This window comes from Taeniopygia guttata, chromosome 16 (assembly GCF_048771995.1).
Source record: "Taeniopygia guttata chromosome 16, bTaeGut7.mat, whole genome shotgun sequence".
Classification (NCBI taxonomy): Eukaryota; Metazoa; Chordata; class Aves; order Passeriformes; family Estrildidae; genus Taeniopygia; species Taeniopygia guttata.
The window spans coordinates 839,515-860,992 of record NC_133041.1 but is presented as its reverse complement, the minus strand read 5'-3'; the positions used below and the strand labels follow the sequence as shown (position 1 = coordinate 860,992).

The 21,478-nt window shown below is 54.5% G+C and overlaps 1 pseudogene; it reads right to left on the bottom strand.

Moving 5' to 3' along the window:
- Nucleotides 1–21,478, bottom strand: part of LOC140685172 (uncharacterized) — a 655,070-nt pseudogene that overhangs the window by 138,124 nt on the left and 495,468 nt on the right.

Sequence of the window (21,478 nt, the reverse complement as noted above, 5' to 3'; positions counted from 1 at the left end):
TAGCTTCAAGGGGTCATAGCCGGCTGAGGCAGTGACAATTCACGAGGAAGGCTGCTCTCAGGGGTGCCAGGATGCCAGTGCTCCTTCGGGTGGCCACATAATGCAGCCTGGGGTCCCAGGGGTCCATCTGACCCCCGGGCTGCCGCTGCCGTGGGTGTCCGGATAGCGCTGCGCTGTCAGGCTCAGCCTGTCTGGGTCCCTCGGCTCAGCTCCCAGCCACAGGCAACTTAGCGAGCACCTCTGGAGTGATTTCAGCTCTGTGAGTTCAGCTCTCAGTGATTTCGCTCTGTGCTCACAAGTGCCTCTGGCAGACACACAGGGACAGAGAGAGGAGAAGGCTGTATGTGGTTCCACAGTGATGTCCTTTATTGCCAGCTCCTCTGAAGGGATGCAGTGACAGTTCTTCTGCCAAACTGGGCAGAAATGGGTGTTTTTATAGGGTACTGGGGTGTCAGAAATTGTCCAATTGCCAGGTTTGAGGAGCTACAGCCTTACAGAGAGATAAGAAGGGTCTGAATGTGGAAGAGGGGCTTCTTTGCTCCAGTCACCGTGACTTAGGCATTTCTTATCTTAGGTGAGTGACCGCCAGGGAGGCCTTGCAGGGCCTCTGACTGCTGCAGTGGCACTACAGAACCTCATGGAACTGTGGGTCAGTTGTGACAATGTGGGTCCAAGGACATCACGGTGACACTATGGAGCCTCATGGAACCAAGGAGACCATTGCGACACTGTGGGGTCCCACGAAACCAAGGGAACATGGACAGGTCTGGCTGGCTGGGCCTCCTGGGGACCACCTGACAGGTCTGGCTGACCTTGGCATGTCGAGGGCCGCTTCTCATCTGCCCCTGAAGCACTGGAGCTCTGGGGTTTCCTTCCTATGAGAGAGAACTGTCCTTCTCCTCCAGGGGCCCAGGGCCAAACCCGGGATTTCTTCTCCAAATGTCCTTATATTGCAAGGATTGTTTCCAGATGAAATCTGCCAGGACAGACAGGTCTGGCTTCCTTGGCCACCCAGGGGCCACCTCAAATCTGCCTTTCAAACATGGGATCATGTGCTTTTCTTTCTTATGAGAAAAAAACATCCATCTCAACCAGGCACCCATGGCCAAAATTGGGGATCTGCCTCCAAAATTCTCTATATCTAAGGATAGCTCCCAGACAAAAGCTGCCAGGGGAGACAAGTCTGGCTGGCCTTGGCTTCCTGAGGGCTGGCACTCATCTGCCTGTGAAACACTGGGGCTCTGTGCTTTCCTTCCTAATGAAAAGAATTCATCTTCCTGTCCAGGCACCCACAGCCAAAACTGAGATTCCACCTCCAAAATGCCCTATGTCCAAGGACAGCCCCTAGATGAAAGGTGCCAGGAGAGACAGGTCTGGCTGGCTTGGCCTAAGGGTGATCACCTCTCATCCAGAACACTTGGACTTTACTCTTCTCTTTCCTATAGGAAAAAATCATTCATCCTGTCATCGCCAAAACTGGGATTCCACCTCCAAAACTCCATACATCCGAGGATTGCTCCCAAGTGAAATCAGCCAGGAGAGACAGGTCTGGCTGCCCTTGGCCCCTTGGGGGCTGCCTCTCATCTGCGTTTGAAACACTGAGGCTCTGTGTTTTCCTTCCTATGCAAAAGAGCCCTCCTTCTTATCTACACAGAAATGGCCAAAACTGGGGTTCCACCTCCCGATTTCCCTATACCCAAGGGTTGCTTCCAGCCCAAATCTGCCAGTACCATCAAGGCTCCTGGAGCACAGGGGCTCCGTGCTTTCCTTGCTGTGGAAAAGAACTCTCCACCTTTTCTGATGCCTATTGCCAAAACTGACACTCTGCCTAAAAATTTTCCTGTGTGCAAGAGTATCTCCCAGAAAATAACCTGCCAGCTCTAGCTGGCCTTTGCCTCTGGTGGTCACCTCTCATCTGCCCCTGAAGCACTGGGGCTCTGTTCCTTCATTCCTATGGAAAAGAATTGGTCTTCATGTCCAGGGTCCATGGCCAAAATTAGAATTTGGCCTCCCAAATTCCGTATATCCAAGACTTGCTCCCAGACTGTAAGAGGCAATCTGAAGACCCTCACTCATTTGCCTGCCAATTGCCATGAGAAGGAACTCCCTTCCCCCACTGCAGTTCCGGCTTGGAGAAGGCAACAGTGCAGGTGCAGCCGCTGCACCGTTACGTTCTGTTCCCAACGAGGCCCGGCAAGAACTTGGCAAGGAGTTGGCAAGGACTTGGCGAAGACCCAGCGTGGACCCAGCACAGAGCGGCCCTCTGCAATTCCTGCTTCACTCTCCACCTTTAAGCTGAATGAACTGTTGGGGTGACTCTGGTGGTCTCTCACTGCAGACCCTCATCTGCCTCGTTACCACCGTGACAGACAGAGATCAAGAACCCTCTCCCCAAGGACTGAGACTGAGACCCCTACCACAGAGAGTGGTGGTGGGGGGAAATGACATGACCTGTCCTTCTCCAGTAACTTCAATGGACTTATTCATCACTGTGTTTGTTCAGCCTGGATGATTTTCTGTAGATACACCTGTTCCCCCCATAGCAATTTCAATAGACTCTCATTGTTCTGCATGTTCCCCCCTTTTCCCTCTGTGGACTATAACTGGACCCCTGGGTTAGGCAGGATTTTGGAGACTCTCCCCAGTACAACAAGACGGATCCCCATGGTCCAGACCAGTGAGGACCTCACCTGTGTTGGTAGCTATTCCCATCCCCCCTTTCTCTCTCTCTCTCTCTCTCCTTTTTATTTCTTTTATGACCACACTATCGCATTTATTGGTTTTGGCCCTTAATAAAGGGGCATCTGTTGTGATTAAACTGATAGTCCCCTGCTGTTTGTCTTTTGCACTTTGGGATCGGCTAACGAACCATCATGACACCCCACTATAAGCGGATTGTGACAGAAGGACAGCACGGAGACCCTTGGATATTTGGGATTTTGGAGGCCAAATCCCATTTTTGGCTGTGGACACCTTGTGGAGAAGGGCGGATTTTTCCTCATGAAAGAAAAGCACCAAATCTAAGAGTTTGGGAAAAAGATCAGAGGTGGCCATTGTAGGAGAGGACAGCCAGAGCTGTCCCTCATGGCAGCTTCTGGCTCGGAAGAGCCCTTGGATATTCGGAATTTTGGAGGTAGATTCTCAGTGTTGTCCATGGGCACCTGGACATGAAAGGGGTTTAACTCCACATGCAGTTCTGCAGCCAATCACAAACCCCCCAAATTTTCACAGTCAATCACAAAACCCCCAGAATTTCAAAGCCAATCACAGAAACCCCAAATTTTTGCACCCACCCCATCAAATTCTCACATAAATCCCAAACATTTGCAGCCACCCCATTAACCTGCCCAGAGGGAGGAGCCAAGCATTTCTACCTGGATATAATCTCGGGTTTCTGGAAGAACACCAGAACAGCCTTTTCACTGGATTCCCAGAGGAACAGCTGGGGTTTTCCACTGCCTCTTCAGAGGAAGACTACACCCTTCTACAGGATCACTGCTCCAACAGAAGCACAGCTGACACTGCAGGAGGACTGCAGCCACCATTCCAATTAGACTGCGACCAATGCCCTGACCAAAAGGGTGTCAGGTCATATTCTGACTCTGCCAGTGTTGTTTTGCATTACTGCATTGTTTATTTTCTCTTTTTATTTTTTCCCCTAATAAAGAGCTGTTATTCCTGCTTCCATACCTTTGCCTGAAAACCCCGCATCATTTCAAATTTACAACAATTCGGAGGGAGGGGGTTTACAGTTTCCAGTTCAGCGGAGGCTCCTGCCTTCCTCAGCAGACACCTGTCTTCCCAAACCCAGACAGTTGCCATGGCAACCTCTGGCATCCCATTCCCAGGGTCATGGGATCCCAGAAGCACAGAATTGGCTGAGCTGGGAGGGACCCATCGGGATCCTCGAGTCCAACTGCTGGCCCTGCACAGGACACCCCAACACTGCCAGCCTGGGCCTGGCAGCGCTGTCCAAACGCTGCTGGAGCTCAGAGCCCTGGAGCTGTGACCCTTCCCTGGGGAGCCTGGGCAGTGCCCCAGCAGCCTCTGGGCAAAAACCTTTCCCCGAGATCCAACCTCAGCCTGCCCCGACTCAGCTGCAGCCGCTCCCTGCACTCCTGTCCCTGGGCACCAGAGTGAAGAGGTTCCCTCAGCCCCAGCCAGGGACCCGCTCCCAAGGCTGCTGCCATGGCCACCAGGGCTGGCACCAGCTGCGATGCTCGGTTTCCATGGGCCGGGCTTCAGGAATGGGATTCCCCAATTTCCTGCTCCCGCTAAAACCGCGCTGCCGCTCGCTGCCCTCCTGCCTCCCATGGAAAGCACAAAAGGCAAAGATCCTGGGCTGGGATAAGAACAATTTACTGGGAACAGCAACGAGATAAAGAACAAACAGGAACAGAAACAATGCTGACAACAGAAGGGATAAGAAAAACTATTTACAGGAAAAATTTCAACATCAGTGACTGTCCCTTCCCGGACATGTATTTCCTCCTGCCAGGAAAGGACACCCTTCTCCTAAGGGGGAGAGAGAGAGAGAGAGGGTCCATTTCCTGCCCCTGGCAATGACCTAAGATAGTTGTGAATGTAATGACAGGGCCATGGCCAGACCCTCATGTTCTTCAATCCCACATCAGGTCATTGGCAAGGGCAGGAGAAGGTATAGGTGTCTTCCCAGCATGGATCACAGGGAACAGGGATCACCAGGGCTCTTCCCAATGTGAGTTCTTCAATGGGGGATGAAGCTGGAGTGGTGCACAAAGCTCCTCCGGCAGTTGGGGCACTCGCAGGGCTTCCCTCACTGGTGCCTCCGTTGGTGTCTGGTCAAGGCAGAGCTCCGGGTAAAGCTCTTCCCACACTGGGGACACTTGTAGGGCCTCTCCCCAGTGTGGATGCGCCGGTGGGTGGCGAGGCTGAAGTTGCGGTTGAAACCCTTCCCGCAGTCAGGGCAGCGGAAGGGCCTCTCCTCAGTGTGGATCCGCTCGTGCAGGAGGAGACTGGAGCTGGTGTGAAACCTCTTCTGACACTGGGGACACTGGTAGGGCCTCTCCTCAGTGTGGATGCGCTGGTGGATGACAAGTTTGGAGCTGCAGCTGAAGCCCTTCCCACACTCCCCACACTCGTAGGGCCATTCCCCGGTGTGGATCATCTGGTGGCAGATCAGGTTGTTGCTCTGCCTGAAGCTCTTCCCACACTCCAAGCACTTGTAGGGCTTCTCCCCATGGTGAACCTGCTCATGGACTTCCAGCTCTGAGCTCTGGTTGGAGCTCTGTCCACCTTCCTGGCACAGGGTGGGTCTTTTCCCCTCAGAGCACCCTGGGCTGGGTTTGCAGCCCCTCCTCCTGTGGGATCTCCAGGGCTTTTCCTCCCCGTTGGATTCCTGTGCCCTGGAGTTGCTCAAAATGGTCTCTTCCATGAGGTTCTGCTGTGGGGATTTGTCCTCCCTGCTCTCCATCCTCAGCTCCTTGTCTGGGAAGGACGGACAAGGAGAGGATGGGATTTGCCTTCGGGCCAGAGGGAAGGGGAAGGAGGACGGTGTCATCAGGGGGTTGTCCTGCAGCCGGGGGCCGTGCTGGGCTGGGAGATGGAGCAGGAGAGAGGGGGAAAGGGGCACTGACTACCTCCTCACCTGCCTGGGTGACCCGGGGAATCTTCCTCTTTCTTGTAGCCTCCCTCTCCACCCAGCCAAGCTTTGGGAATAAGAAGTCCTGGATTGGGGAAAACAATGTATGGGCACATTGGGTCAGGGGAGTCCTACTGCCCAAGTCCATCTCTAAAAGTCACCGGTCATCTGGTAACCATTAAAGCCTCGAAAACATCAAGATTTAGACCCCCAAAATATATTAAAAACCAAGATTCAGCAAAACCCAAACTCTGAGTTTCCCCTTTCTGGCCTCTCCACTTTGGGCTCCTGGAGACCCTCACCCTGTCTGGGTTGCTGCGGGTCAAGTTTGCATTGGTGCTCCCCCTCTCTGGGCTGCTGGGGCTCCTGGCAATGCCACAGGTTCCCCTTCTCTGGGCTCACCACTTTGGCATCACAGGCGTCCCAGGGGTCAGCACTGTCCGGGGTCCCTGTTTCAGGGTCCCGGGGTATCCATGGGTGCCCCCTGTCCATGCTCCCAACACCTCCAGGCTTCTGGAACAGCCCAGCTCTCGTATTGCCCGTCTGTGCTCCCCCCATGGCCGGTTTCCCTGCCAGCCCTGCCGGTAGCGAGCGATCCCCACGCGGCTCCGGGCTGACAGCGCAGCCCCTGGGCCGGGCAGAGCCAGCCCCAGCACGGGGGGACCCTGCACCCTCCGCTCCCTGGGCAGCCGCGCCCAGCCCCGGGCACAGAGCTCCGGCAGCCCCCGCCGCCCCCTGCCCGGGGACCCTCGGGGACCCCCGCAGCCGGGGCTGCCTCTGAGCGGCCGCCCGGGGCTCGGCCCCGAGCACAGAGCTCTGCCCGGGGGCTCCCGGCCCCAGCGCCGGCTGCGGGCCCGGCCGGCCGCTCCCGGCTCGCACAGCCCGCCCGGGGCCGCCAACAAAACATCGCAACCACAAATCCACAAACCAACCCTGCCCCGCTGTGCTCCTGCGCCTTCCCAGGGACCCCAACCCCGCGGCAATGGCCCCGCACCGGGACAAAAAGCTGCTCCAGCCCAGCCCTCGGCACCCCCGCCTGCGGCTCGTCCCTGGCACACAGATCCCGGCAGCTGTCCCATTGCCGCAGCTGCGGCTCTGGAGCAGGGAGGCTCTGCGGGACCCCCGGGCTGTGCCCCCTCCCAGCCCTGCCCGCCCCGCACCTGCAGCCGGGGCTCTCTCGCTGCTCCCGCTCCTGCACAGCCCCGCTCTCCTTTCCTTGTCCCCCTAGGCTCTCCTCTGGGGCTCAGGGAACACCCGGCAATGGAAAGGAATCCATTTTGGTGCTCCCTAGCCAGGCCACAACTGAAACTTTGTTCCTTTTGCCTCGCTGCACAGGCCCCCAGGGCGTTTTCTGCACCCAGTCCCAGACCCCAGCGCTTCTGAAGCCGCTCCCTGCAAATGTCCTGGAGCTGCCAGGGCCCTGTCCTTGCTGTCACCTGCTGGGGCTGGCCAGGAACAGAGCTCCTGGGCTTGCATGTCCAGCTGCTGGGCAGCCAGAACTGAGGCATCTGCAGCGGACTGAATGCCAAAACTGGAAGATGAGCCTCTCTCCTGGGGAAATCTTCCCCTCCTGGGCCAGCCCAAGGCAATGCTGCCATTCCCTCCTGCTGCTGCTGCTGCTGCTGCTGGGGCACTCGGGGCTCTGGCTGAGCAGCAAAGGTGACCCTGAGCCAGGAGCTTTCCTTGGCTGCAGCAAAGCCTCGGCACGCAAAGCCCTTCCCGGCGCTGTGCCCTGTGCCAGGAGGGATTTTGCCAGCAGAGCTGACCCCAAATTTCTTCTCCCAGGCAGCTTTAGGACACGCGACATGGAGCAGCCAGAGCCCACTCTCAGCTGTGCGCTGTCCTCCAGAAGAATCCTGTGTGTGAAGCAGCCTGGGAACAGGGTTCAGTGTCAGAGAAGGGGAACTCAGAGCCCTTTTCTTCCCTCTGGCCTGAGGCTCTGCATTGCCAATGGCCCTGCAGCTGCCAAAGGGGCCTTTTTGGCTCAGCTGAGAACAGTTCTGCTGGGAGCCTGTCCTAAACCTGCTTTTCCTGCAAATGTGCCCAATTAATCCTCATTTCTTGCAGCCCCAGGTCTTGCGTGAGTGCCGATGTTAAAAGTGAAGGATGGAACAACTCTGCTGGTTGGGAGTTCTCTTTCTGTTGTTTTGATATTTTGTTTGTTTGGTTTTTCGTTCCTTTTGTTTTGATTTGTTTGGGGTTTTTTGGTGTTTTTTGTTTGTTTGTTTGTTTGCTTGTTGGGAGATTTATTGGGAGGTGGTTTTTTTTAATTTTAATATGGTTTTGTTTGCGGGGTTTTTTTTGGTTTTTTAATCAATTTCCCCTGTCACCTCTGGGCAGAGCTCTGTAACTGTGTCTGACACTTGTCTGTCACTGCTGGAGTGTCACAGAAACGGAACGCTGGGGCTGTCACTGCTGGGGTGTCACAGACAGGGGAACGCTGGGGCTGTCACTGCTGGGGTGTCACAGACAGGGGAACGCTGGGGCTGTCACTGCTGAGGTGTCACAGACAGGGAACACTGGGGCTGTCACCTCTGGGGTGTCACAGACAGGGGAACACTGGGGCTGTCACCGCTGGGGTGTCACAGACAGGGAACACTGGGGCTGTCACCTCTGGGGTGTCACAGACAGGGAACACTGGGGCTGTCACCGCTGGGGTGTCACAGACAGGGAACGCTGGGGCTGTCACTGCTGGGGTGTCACAGACAGGGAACGCTGGGGCTGTCACCGCTGGGGTGTCACAGACAGGGAACGCTGGGGCTGTCACCGCGGGGGTGTCACAGACAGGGAACACTGGGGCTGTCACCGCGGGGGTGTCACAGACAGGGAACGCTGGGGCTGTCACCGCTGGGGTGTCACAGACAGGGAACGCTGGGGCTCTCACCGCTCCTGCCCTGTCCCCAACAGCTCTGCCAGCGCCTCGAGGGGACACAAAGGCTGAGCCAAAGGGTGAGAATTGCAGAAGGGGCTGAGCTGGGAGGGACCCATTGGGATCATCGAGTCACAGAATCACAGAATTACTGGGTTGGAAGAGACCTTCAAGATCATCGAGTCTAACCCATGCCCTAACACCAGCTCAACTACAGCATAGCACCGAGTGCCACATCCAATCTTTTTTTAAACACATCCAGGGAAGGTGACTCTACCACCTCCCCGGGCAAACCAATCCAATACTTTATCAGCCTTTCTGTAAAAAACTTTTTCCTACTATTCAACCTGTATTTCCCTTGGTGCTGCTGAAGACTGTGTCTTCTGGTTCTGTCAGTTGTTGCCTGGAAAAAGAGACCGACCCCCAGCTGACTACAGCCACCTTTCAGGAAATTGCAAAGGGTGATAAGGTCACCTCTGAGTCTCCTTTTCTCCAGGCTAAACAACCCCAGCTCCCTCAGTCATTCCTCACAGGACTCGTGTTCCCAGCCCCTCACCAGCCTTGTTGCCCTTCTCTGGACACCCTCAAGCGTCTCCATGTCCTTCCCACACGGAGGGGCCAGAACTGGACACAGCACTCGAGGTGCAGCCTCACCAGTGCCAAGTACAAGGGGAGAATGACCTCCCTGCTCCTGCTGGCCACCCTGTTCCTGACACAGGCCAGGAGCCATTGGCCTCCTTGGCCACCAGGGCACATTGCTGGCTCATGTTCAGCCGCTGTTGGCCAGGAGCCCCAGATCCCTCTCTGCCTGGGCACGGACCAGCACACCGTCCCCAGCCTATAACATTGCAGGGGCGTATTGTGGCCAAAATGCAGGACTTGGCACTTGGACTTGTTAAACTTCAACTTACTGGGCTCTGCCCATCCCTCCAACCGCTCCAGGTCTCCCTGCAGAGCCCTCCTACCTTCCAACAGATGGACACACGCTCCCAGCTTAGTGTCAGCTGCAGATTTCCTAATGAAGGACTCAATCCCCTCCTCCATGTGGTCAATAAAAACATGGAACAGAGCCGGCCCAGCACAGAGCCCTGAGGGACCCCACTGGTGCCTGTCCCCAGCTGGATGCAGCACCACTCACCACCACTCTCTGGGCCCGTCCGTCCAGCCAGATCTGGAGCCAGCAAAGACTGCTCCTGTCCCAGCCGTGGGCTGCAGCTTTTCCAGGAGTGTGCTGTGGGAGGCAGTGCCAAACTCCTGGTGCTGGCTGCAGGAGATGCCCAGCACAGGCTGCCTCTGTCCGCTCAGTGCCAGCCTGTCTCCCCAGGCCAGCACAGCAGCCCTGGGCAGGGCACAGAGGGGCCTGGCCAGAGCTGGTGCCTGCAGCAGCAGCTGCCTCTGCATTCCTCCCAGCAGGCACAGAAACGGCTGCTGCTGTGTGCTTTTATAGGATTTCACTGTGTTTTAGTACATGAGTTAGGAGTTTAATGCTAGCAAGTTTCGGTTGGTATTGTTCCTTGTGCCCCCCATTCCTTCCCCTCACAATGGTTTCTCCCAGGTTGTTCACTCCTGAGCTTTCCCGCCACTCAGCTGTCCCTCAGAGTGCCAATCTCCCTGTTCCTCCCCTCTTACCCTTAAATAGATGTGTCAATCCAGGTTGTGCTGCCAACCTCCCTGTCTGTCATCGCAGCCACCCCCATTTGGTTCTGGAAGGTTCCCTGTCAGTCACCCATGTTCTTATAGTTGGTTTGTCCCCGAGGCTTCTCCCCTCCCCTGTCTTTTCCCCACTGGTTGTAAATCCAAGATGTAATTCTCCTGTAATCTGTCTCCACTGGTATCCCATGTTGCCACCCCATGGTCCTGCCCTTGGCATTGCCCATCCCCACATGCCAGTGCCCATCCCGGGAAGAGCCCTGAGCAATGAGGGAGGGACAGGATCTGCCTTGCCAGGGGCTGGGGCTCAGGCCTGGGCCCTTTGCATTCCTGAAACACATCCCCACCATTTCCCTCATCCCAGCGCTGGCACTCAGAGCAGCTGAGGAATGGAGTCACACCCAGGGGTGTCCCCAGGGCTCAGCACTGGGGCCAGGTCAGTGAAATCTCTTTATTGCTGGTCTGGACGAGGCCATCGAGGGCACCCTCAGGCAGTTCCAGGTGAGCCCAGGCTGGGTGGGAGTGTGGCTGTGCTGGAGGGCAGGAAGCTCTGCAGAGGGATCTGGACAGGCTGGAGCCATGGGCCCAGGACAATGGGATGAGGTTCACCAAGGCCAAGGGCCGGGTCCTGCCCTGGGATCACAGCCACCCCAAATCCCTGGCTGTGCCCTGCCCCTGATCCCCACAGCCTGTCCTGTTTCCTTCATCCCTGCATTGCCAGGGACTTTCTGGGACAAATGAGCTCTGCTCTGGGGATGGAGGGAGCTCCAAGTGCCACCACTGGAGTGGGAACCACAACTCATCAGGTTTGTGTCCTTTGGGGGTCAGGAACTGGTGAGACTCAGAAAGTTTCTCTTCGTGGCCAACAGACCGGAGTTGAACAGGAAACAATTTAATAACAATCACACTCCTCCCTGAGCTATGTGCAGCATCCCAGCAGCACTGATGAGTCCAGCATCCACAAGTGATTTCCATGTTAGAATGAATTTCAGACAAACGTGGTTCTGTGATAGATATAGGCACAATTAAGTTCTTGTATCAGGATGCTCATCCTGGAATGGGGGCAAAAGAGCTCAAACAATTCCTGATTTTCAAAGCTCTAAGTAGTGGATGGAGAAGGGAGGTCAGGCTGCTTTTGGTGTTGAGGAAATGCTGAAACCAGCCTGACTCATTTCATCTCCTCCTGGCCTGGCTGATCTCCCCTCTTTCCCTTTCCACCCATTAGCTTTTCTCTCCCACCAGGCCCCTGGTGAAGAGCCTGGCTCTGTGTTCTCCATCCCCTCCTCGCTGGCACTGCCAGGCTGTGATGAGGAGCCCCTCAGCCTTCCCTGCTCCGGGCTGGACAAGCCCAGCTCCCTCAGCCTCTGCTCACAGCTCAAGGGCTCCAGCCCCACCTTGGAGGCCCTTCCCTAACCCTGCTCCAGCTGCCAGACATCTTTTCTGCCCTGGGAACCCAGCCCAGGCCACAGGGACCTGGATAATCCATGTCCTTGATGTCCTGGTCACACAGCCCTGGCCTCTTGTTCCCATGTCAGGTTTTGGGGTGGATCCTGTGGAACATCCTTTGGTGGAGGCTGTGGCTCCAGGTGGATCAGGGGGATGCCGGGGGACAGGGACCCTGCTGGGCATGAACAGCATTGGACTTGTTGGGAGAAACTGTGAGGGGGAGGTGGGGCGGAGTGACCAACCCAGTGACCTCACAGAGCCCTGCTAGGATGTCACACAGCCCCTCTGTGATGTCACAGTCCATTCTGTAATGTCACACAGCTGGTCTCTGATGTCACAGACAATTCTGTGATGTCACAGCCTGCTCTGAGATGTCACAGCCCATTCTGTAATGTCACACAGCTGGTCTCTGATGTCACAGACAATTCTGTGATGTCACAGCCTGCTCTGAGATGTCACAGCCCATTCTGTAGTGTCACACAGCTGGTCTCTGATGTCACAGACAATTCTGTGATGTCACAGCCTGCTCTGAGATGTCACAGCCCATTCTCTAGTGTCACACAGCTGGTCTCTGATGTCATAGTCTGCCCATTGATGTCACAGCCAGCTCTCATGTTACAGGGACAGTCTAGGATGCCATCACTGCTTGATGACCTCACATAACCCACTCTGTGATGTCACAGCCCGCTCTGTCACCTCATGTTACCAGATGATAAATTGTCTCCACCAGCTGAGCTGACACCTGGAGCTTGTTCTCCAAAACCCCAGGCCTATGGAAACCACACAGTGCCCACTGGAATATTGGGGTCCACGACCACCAGGGACCACCAGAGAGACCCCCAGGACAGAAGAAGGCATGCAAAAGGGGAGGAGAAATATGTTAATGATTCTGGGGAAATGATTATCAGATGTGTGTTTAGTCCAGCACAATCAGTGAATATATGTGCCAAATACAGAATATGAACAGAAACTTTCCTGCACTCAGCATGCTCAGCTTTGGGAGGAGCGATCCCCTGTGCATCCGGCTGAATAAAGAATGCTGCTTCTTAATGCTGCACTGGTGTTAAGGAGTTTTCTGTTTCACCGAATTTTTGGTAACACTCCAGTCCCAAGGAAAGCTCTGTCTCCTGCTGCTCACAAACAGAGAAGGGCTGGTGGCAGATGTGGGGGTCGGAGGCTGCCTGGGGCACGGTGACCATGAAATAATCAAGTTTTCAATGATCTGTGAAAGAAGGAGTGGCAGCAACAAAACTTCCACACTGGAAATAGGAAGGGCAGACTTTGGCCTGTTTAGGATGCTGATTTAGGGAGTCTCGAATCATGTCCTGATTTTTTTTAAGGGAAACAGTCCTTAAAAACAAAGGGGTCCAGGGAGGATTGACACATTTCTAGAAAGTAATCTTAAGGGGGAAGGAGCAGCCTGTCCCAGTGGGGCAAAGGATGAGCTGGTGAGGAAAATGACTGGCCTGGCTGCCCATGGAGCTTTTGTGGGAACTCGGGAAAAAAGGACTGGCGATGCAGGAAGTGTTTAAGGATGTTGTTAGGTTATGCAGAAAGAAAAGGAGAGAGATGAAAGCTTAATTAGAACTTAACCAGGCAGCTTCTGTAAAATGACTAAATAATGTTTTTATAAAAAAAATTTATAGGAAAAGGAGGGAGGCTAACCTCTACTCTTTATTGGAAACAGTGCAGAACATAGTAACTAAAGATAAGGAAAAGGCTGAGCTACTTAACATCTTGTTTGTCTCGATTTTCAACATATGGACAGGTTGTCCTCGGGACAAGAGTTCTCCTGAGCTGGTAGGTGGGCACAGGGAGCAGAACAGCCCCCTGTAATCCAGGAGAAAGCAGCTGGTGACCTGCTGAGCCACTCAGATGCTCAAAGGTGGATGGGATCCATCCTAGGGGGATGAGGGAGCTGGTGGATGAGCTCCCCAAGCTGTTCCCCACCATTTACCATCAGTCCTGGCTCACCAGGGAGGTCCCAGAGCACTGGAGGTGCCAGTGTGAGCCCATCCCCAAGAAGGGCTGGAAGGAGGATCTGGGGAACTCCAGGCCTGTCAGCCTGACCTCGGTGCCCGGCAAGGTTATGGAACAGATCACCTTGAGTGCCACCACAGGGCACCCACAGGATGGCCGAGGGGTCAGAGCCAGCCAGCGTGGATTTAGTGGGGCAGGTCCTGCCTGAGCACCCTGATCTCCTTTTATCCATCACCTAAGGATGTGGGAAAGGCTGTGGATGTGTCCATCTGGACTTCAGCAAAGCCTTGGACACTGTCTCTGACAGCATTCCCTGGAAAAGCTGCAGCCCACGGCTTGGGCAGGTTCCCTCCTGGCTGGGAGATGGAAGAGCTGGCTGGAGGCTGGGCCCAGAGAGGGGTGGGGATGGTGCTGCACCCAGCTGGTGTCCAGTCCCTGGTGCTGTCCCCAGGGATCTGTGTTGGGCCCAGTCCTGTTTAACATCTTCACCGATGATCTGGGTGAGGGGATCGAGCCCACCATCCCCAAATTTGCAGGTGACACCAAGCTGGGTGTGAGTGTGGATCTGCTGGAGGGCAGGACAAGGAGACACAGCCTTCAGCTGCACCAGGGGAGGTTTAGGCTGGACAAGAGGAAGAAGTTCTTTACAGAAAGGGTGAGTGGGCACTGGAATGGGCAGGCCAGGGGGGAGGTGGCAGAGTCACTGTCCCTCTCCAGTGGCACTCAGTGGCATGTCTGGGTGACAAGGCGGTATTAGGGCACTGGTTGGACTTGATGATCCCAAAGGTCTTTTCCAGCCTATTTGATTCTGTCATTCTGTGATGATTGGGACACTCTGGGGCCATTGTGACCCTGCAGGGCCTCGTGGAACTAAGAGGACCATGGTGACACTGTGCAGCCCCATAGAACCAGGGCTCCATTGGGTGCTCTGGGGCCAAATGGAACCAGGGAGTCCCCGTGACACTGGGTCCTGGTGGAACCACAGAGGCCATTGTGACACTGCGGGGCCTCGTGTGACCGAGGGGTTTCACCATTGTGACACTGCGAAACCAAGGAGAGCACTGGGAGAGTCCAGGGCCCAGTGAACCAAGGGGCCGTTCTGACACTGCCAGGCCTCATGGAACCAAGGGGACATTGTGACACTGCAGGACCTTGTGTAACCAAGGGGCCACTGTGACACTCTGGGGCCTCCAGGAATCTGGAAGGCCACTGTGACACTGTGTGGGCTCGTGGAAACAAGGAGTCCATTGTGACACTGAGGGGACTTGTGGAGCCACAGAGAGCATTGTGACAGTGTGGGACCTCATGTGACCATGGGGCCTTTGTGACATCCTGGGGCCTCATGGAACCGAGGGGCCACTGTGAAACTGCAGCACCAACGAGAACATTGTGACACTGTGAAGCCCTGTGGAACCAAGGAGTCCATTGTCACATTTTGGGGCCCCATGGAACCAAGGAGTCCATTGTCACATTTTGGGGCCCCATGGAACCAAGGAGCCCAATGTGACAGTGCAGGGCCTGGTGTAACCAAAGGGACATTGTGACACTGAGGGCCCCTTGGAACAAAGGACATCTTTGCAGATGACACCAAGGTGGATGTGAGTGTTGATCTGCTGGAGAGTAGGAGGGCTCTGCAGAGGGCCCTGGACAGGCTGGATCCAGGGCCCAAATCCAACAAGGTGAGGTTTAACAAGTCCAAGTGCCGGGTCCTGCACTTTGGCCACAACAACCCCTGCAGCACCACAGGCTGGGGACAGAGGGGCTGGACATGAGCCAGGCAGAAAGGGACCTGCAGGGACTGATGGACAGCAGGCTGGACATGAGCCAGCCGTGTGCCCAGGTGGCCAAGAAGGCCAATGGCTCCTGGCCTGGATCAGGAATGGTGTGGCCAGCAGGGCCAGAGCTGCTGTGCCAGCACTGATCTGCCCCCAGCTCTGCACACAGACATTGCTGCTGCAGCTCCAGAGAAGGCAACAAAAGGGCATCTCTGCAGAAAACTCTGCTGGGAGATCCTTTAGATCCTGGAAAGCCACCAAGAGCACAGACCCTCATTGACACAGTCTGGGGCCACAGGGAAGGTGGAGAGAAAAAAGATGAGAAATGGCACAATCAATGACATTTCCTTGTGGACAACATTATAATGTAAAACAAAGAAAAAGAACCTCCAAATGGAAAAGAACAAGAAGTATCAAAGATTACTTTTATTACAAGTGATTTGCAGAAATTGGCCAGCAGTTTAATGTTCCTGAAAGCATCCAGTCATCAGTGTCCACACTGCAGCCTTGAGCTCCTGGTTCCTCAGGCTGTAGATGAGGGGGTTCAGGGCTGGAGGCACCACCGAGTACAGAACTGACAGGGCCAGATCCAGGGATGGGGAGGACATGGAGGGAGACTTCAGGTGAGCAAACACTGCAGTGCTGAGGAACAGAGAGACCACGGCCAGGTGAGGGAGGCAGGTGGAAAAGGCTTTGTGCCGTCCCTGCTCAGAGGGGATCCTCAGTACGACCCTGAAGATCTGCACATAGGAGAAAACAATGAACACAAAACAACACAACGATGAACTGACAGTAACCACAAGAACCCAGTGTTCCCTGAGGTAGGATTTGGAGCAGGAGAGTTTGAGGATCTGTGGGATTTCACAGAAGAACTGGCCCAGGGCATTGCCATGGCACAGAGGCAGGGAAAATGTATTGGCTGTGAGCATGAGAGCATTGAGAAAGGCACTGGCCCAGGCAGCTGCTGCCATGTGGGCACAAGCTCTGCTGCCCAGGAGGGTCCCGTAGTGCAGGGGTTTGCAGATGGACACGTAGCGGTCATAGCACATGATGGTCAGGAGGAAATACTCTGCTGACATGAAGATCAGAAGGAAAAAGAGCTGAGCAGCACATCCAGTGTAGGAGATGTCCCTGGTGTCCCAGAGGGAATTGTGCAGGGCTGTGGGGACAGTGGTGCAGATGGAGCCCAGGTCGCTGAGGGCCAGGTGGAGCAGGAAGAAGAACATGGGCGTGTGCAGGTGGTGGCCACAGGCTACGGCGCTGATGATGAGGCCGTTGCCCAGGAGGGCAGCCAGGGAGATGCCCAGGAAGAGGCAGAAGTGCAGGAGCTGCAGCTGCCGCGTGTCTGCCAGTGCCAGCAGGAGGAAGTGGCTGATGGAGCTGCTGTTGGACATTTGCTGTGGCTGCACATGGGCACCTGTTCATGGAGAAAGGACAGGGACAAGTCAGGAGAGGCTGCTTGGAGCCAAACCTGAGCCATTCCCTGTAGACTGTCCTGCTGGGACGCACCTACCCTTGTTCCTGCTCTGGGAAAACCGTTGGCTGCAATCAGAGCACGATCACACTCCCAGCTCACCCTGGGATAAACCAGACCCTGCCCGGAGCAGAGGGATCGCTGAATGTCTCAGTCTCTCCAAAGATCTCTGGGCAAGGCTCAGCACCCCCTTGTTCCAAGGACACTCACGGCTCCCTTGGCCAGCCCAGCAGCATTTCCTCAGCTGTGGCAGCTCTGCACTTCCCCGTGGGACATTCAGGGAGCTCCCAGAGGCTCTGGCACAGATCTGGACCCAGGAGGGCAGCTCAGAGCTGGGAAGGGCAAAGCAAGGAGATCCCAGGCTGTGCCCATGAGGGGATCTCAGGGAGGGGCTCAGCTCATTCCCCTTTCCCATGGACTGCTTTGCCCATAGTCCCACAGGTCCCAGGGAAGCTTGTACACCCCATTCCCATGGACACCCCTGCCTAGCAGGAATGCCAAGGGCAGTGCCTGACTCAGCTGCTGCAAATTCCAGAGTCACCCTGAGAGCCCCAGGTAGCAGTGACAATATCAGGGGAGTGCAGAAACAAGAGAAGATGTTGTGGTGCTGTGCCTGAGAGGGCAGAGACAGCTGGGCACTCAGGACAGTGTTCCCGTGCCCAGCTGTGCCCGGCACCTCCCACACACCAACAGTGCCCTCCTGCCCCGGCAGTGCTCTGTTCAGCCCCCTCTGCTTCCCTGAGCATCTCTCTGGGCCTGGACATCCCCTCCTGAGAGGTGCCTTGTCCCTGCCAGCGCTCACAGAGCCCATCCCACCCTGTGTGCCCTCGGCCCGGCCCTACAGAAACCTGCCTGTGTGCAGGGCCCTGGCTGGGGCAGGCTCTGTGTGCAGCTGGGCAAGGGCAGCTCAGGAGAGCCCTGCTGGGCCCTGCAGAGGTGATGCTGCTGCTGTCCAGGGCTGAGGAGTGGCTGAAGGCCCTTTGGGAGGCTCCCAGCAGAGAGACTGACCACCCAAAGTCACAGTTCTGGAGTCTCTGTAAATGTGATGACTTTGATGATCCTGTGTGTCCCTTTCAACTCAGAATTTTCTGTCATTCTGGGATTAAAATTCCTGTTCTGCTTCTCTCATCCCACTGTTGTCTATCATAAAAAGAGAAAAAACCCCTTGCAACAGTGTTAGAACAGTAAAGTAAAAACCAGACTGCGGCTTCCGGGGGTCACTTGCGGCTGTCCCCCGTCCCTCCCCGGCCCCCCGGGACCCCTCCGGCTCGCTGTCCCCTCAGGGGACCGGGGTTTGCCGCGGTCCCGCTGCACTGGGCTCACCAGGCAGCGGCTGGGTTTGCACGGTCCGAGCGGCGGTGCGCCTCGGTCGCCGCAAGGAGTCGAGATAAAGAGACGAAGAGAGGTCAGTTGTGTGCAGTCCAGAGAGATTGTATTGCGTGAACGGTTGCAGGGATAAAAGACCCTGGTGTTGCAGCATTTTTGAGAGAAAGAGGACATGAGTTATGAGATTTGAGCTACTCCAGTCTAGGCCTCAGATTTGGGCCTGGTGAGGCCTTCAAGCCTCTGACGCAGTGAGAAATTCAGAGCTTGTGGCACAGATAGAAATAGTCTTAAGGTGTGATGGGGACCACTGGGCTGTCTGGGTGTGAATTAGTATAGGTTTCATAGTGTAAGGTGTAGGCCGTTTTAAGGAAAAGGTAAACAATGTTAGCTTGCCAATCAGAGTGTCTTTGTTTTTGTAAACTATGTAGAAGCTTATATAAACTACCATCTTATCTTGAATAAATGGAGAATGTTTGATTAACCACATTGGTTCAGATCTGCGTTTGTCTTGTCCAGCTTTCCGTTTTCCTGAGATTCCCTGGCTTTTCCCTGGGCTACTGCCCAGATACAGTTTTATACAGCAAAATTAAGAGATAAGGTCTAAACAATAGAGACAGTGTCCAGCATGGGCTCATCAGAACCACCCCAGGGGTCGGGTCTAATGGGAACTGCTCAGGGGTGAGGAAAAAGGGGTTTACAGAAAAATGCTGAAGCGAAACTTTCCCGAAACAATGGGGCATACATAAATGTATCTTTTCCTCAGTTTCCCAATCCCAAGGCCCTTCTAAAACCCTTTCTCCACACTACCGCGCCAGCGCGATAGCAACACCAGACCTTTCTTGGAAGCTTCCAGGTGTCCAAGTGGGAATGGGGCACACTAAGCCCCTGATTTCAACAATTTATTAAGGTTGATTATTTAGGATATTTAACAGGAACATCCAATAGGAGATTCAGTTTCCCCAGTTACACGCCCTTGGCTCAACCCGTTGCAGTAAGTCCAGGGCCTTCTTTGTCCCAGTTTTTGTTGTCACTGCTCACATTCACTCACTCTGGCTGCTCTGCACAAGAGATAAGCACAGAATGTACTCACAGGGTCTGTGGGCATTGGGATGTTCCAGCTTTAGGAGACCACTGCTGGAGCTGCAGCTGCATTGTCCTGCAGCCCCAGGCACTTCTCAGCCCTTCCCAGCCCTGACTGATTGAAGCTCTCTGTGCCTCTGTGCTGTGCCCAGGCTGGCTGCAGGCAGTGCCCCAGCCCTGCTGGGCTGGGAGAAGAGCTGCTCAGCAAGAGAAATGTGCTTTTGAAGCTCTTCTTGGTTACCAGCATCACCCTCTGTGCCAGGAGCCCGGCCCAGCTCAGCAGCACAGACACAGCACAAGGACTTTAATGACCCTCTGGGGCTTTGTGCTCGGGCCCTGAACATCAGGCCCTTGGAGGGAGCTGCAGAAACCTCTCCAGAACTCCAAGTCAGACTCCAACTCCAAAGTTTCTCTGACTTTTAATGGGTCCCACTGAGGGACATGACTGAGAAAGTGTCCCCAGGCCCCAGGCAGAGCAGAGAACTGGAGGCATTGATGACAGGTGGGGACAAAGAGAAGCCAAGTCTTGGTGCCCTGGGGCACAGCAGGGTCTGTGCCACCAAGGGCTGTGAGGAGACACCTTGTCCTGAGGCCCTGGGACCTCCTGGCACAGCCCCAGCCAGGCTGGGCACTGTCACCCCCTGGTCCTGCCCTCAGCATCCCCCCCTAGCCCACATCCCAGTGGCCTCAAGGATCTGCTGGAAGGAGTCCCTGGGGAGCCTTGGTCAGGAATGGCCCTGGGGGCTCCTTCATGCTCCCACGGACTGCAGGTTGTTCAAAGGACTTTGGCTTTTGCTGTTGCCTTGGAGTATCTGAGAGCTTTGTGCAATCATGGCCTCCAATTATCTACTTTAATTAGTCCCTGGAGAGGCTTTGTCAGGAGCAACACTCACTGGGGCTCATTAATGCTTCAAGGTACTTCAGTTCATTTAAGGTACTTGGTGTTTCCCTTTTGATCCAGCCTCTGTGAGAGGTTTGTGCAATCATGGCCCCAATTATCTGCTTTAATGAGTCCCTAGAGAACTTTGTACTGACACTCAGTGGACTCATTAATGCTTTGAGATACTCAAGGTTTTTAAGGTACTTTGGACTTTCCTTTCCACACTGAGAGGTCTTTGTGCCATTTTGAGTCTCTGAGAGGTTTTTGTGCCATCTCAGCCTCCAGTTCTCTCGTCCAAGGAGTCCATGAGGAGCCTGTGTTGGGGATGGACCTCAGTGGGGCCCATTCATGCTTTGAGACTCCAACCACTTTGGGGCTTTCTTTTGGCTTTGAGTCCTGGAAAGGTTTGTGCAATCTCCTCTCAGGCCCTGAGGTTTCAGGGCTCAGCTCCAAATGCACCACGGGGCTCATTAGGATCAAGCAAGTCCTGACAAACCATGGCTCTGCCGTGTTTTCCCTCTTGTCTGAGGCAATTAATCAGGAAGTTTCTGTAGTGATTTTTGTTCATAATTTTAAGATATCTTGGCCAATGCATCAATTAGTGTGGTGGGTTCAGCGTTGGCTAATTACCAGGGCACTCACTAGAATATACTTACTCATTTCCTTCTCTGAGGTAGGATTAGGAGAAAGGAAAAGTTTGCTCAAAACTTTAAATGGGTGTAAAGAAAAGTTTATTAACAGTAACTAAAAGAAAGAGTAATAAGAATCAGACAAAATTTTCAGAACACTTCCTCTCTCCATACAACCTGACAATGTAAAGAGAAAAAACCTAAAATTTTCAGTCAGTTCACTACCTCTAGAATAGTCTTGCTTCAGTTAACTTAGCAGGAGAAGTTCCTCTTGTTAATGTTATGGAGACTTCTCCACAAGAAAACAGTTATCTCATGGCTTTTCATTTCCACGAACAGCAGCTGCCCAGAAAAATCTGTAATTGTCAAGTCCCTCTCATTTTTTCACAGCTTTTCCCACAGCTGTGTTTATGGGCCATGTTAACTTATGGGCTATTAGTTTCAAGATCAGCTATTTAAGAGCAAAGGTTCTCTTCATCTATGTCTGAAATCATCTTCATCTCTGGGAACAGAGGTCTTCCTCTTCTCTCCCTGGGGGCACGGGGTCTCATCACTCTTTTTTTTCTTTTCAAACTTCTTATGGGATCACAGCTACTGCAACATTTGCTTACTTTAGCATGGAGGCCTTTGCTGAAACAAGTCATCTCCCCATTACATGCATTATAGGGAAAAAGAGAGTCTGATGTATCCATGACATCCTTCTCCATAGCTTTACCAGAGGATTTCAGCCCCAGGATCAAGGCATCTCC